The sequence below is a fragment of the Physeter macrocephalus genome, chromosome 11, assembly GCF_002837175.3.
Source record: "Physeter macrocephalus isolate SW-GA chromosome 11, ASM283717v5, whole genome shotgun sequence".
Classification (NCBI taxonomy): domain Eukaryota; kingdom Metazoa; phylum Chordata; class Mammalia; order Artiodactyla; family Physeteridae; genus Physeter; species Physeter macrocephalus.
The window spans coordinates 105,556,556-105,557,289 of NC_041224.1; positions in this window are offsets into that span (position 1 = coordinate 105,556,556).

Genomic DNA, 734 nt, shown 5'->3' on the forward strand with positions numbered 1-734 from the left:
AAAAAGGGAGAAGACTCAAATCAACAGAATTAGAAGTGAAAAAGGAGAAGTAACAACTGACACTGCAGAAATACAAAGGATCATGAGAGATTACTACAAGCAACTATATGCCATAAAATGGACAACCTGGAAGAAATGTACAAATTCTTAGAAAAGCACAAACTTCCAAGACTGAACCAGGAAGAAACAGAAAATATAAACAGACCAATCACAAGCAATGAAATTGAAACTGTGATTAAAAACCTCCCAACAAACAAAAGCCCAGGACCACATGGATTCACAGGCGAATTCTATCAAACATTTAGAGCAGAGGTAACACCTATATCCGTCTGAAACTCTTCCAAAATATAGCAGAGGGAGGAACACTCCCAAACTCATTCTACGAGGCCACCATCACCCTGATACCAAAACCAGACAAAGATGTCAAAACAAAGAAAACTACAGGCCAATATCACTGATGAACATATACGCAAAAATCCTCAACAAAATACTAGCAAACAGAATCCAATAGCACATTAAAAGGATCATACACCATGATCAAGTGGGGTTTACCCCAGGAATGCAAGGATTCTTCAATATATGCAAATCAATCAATGTGATACACCATATTAACAAATTGAAGAATAAATACCATATGATCATCTCAGTAGATGCAGAACAAGCTTTCAACAAAATTCAACACCCATTTATGATAAAAACTCTCCAGAAAGTAGGCATAGAGGGAACCTACCTCA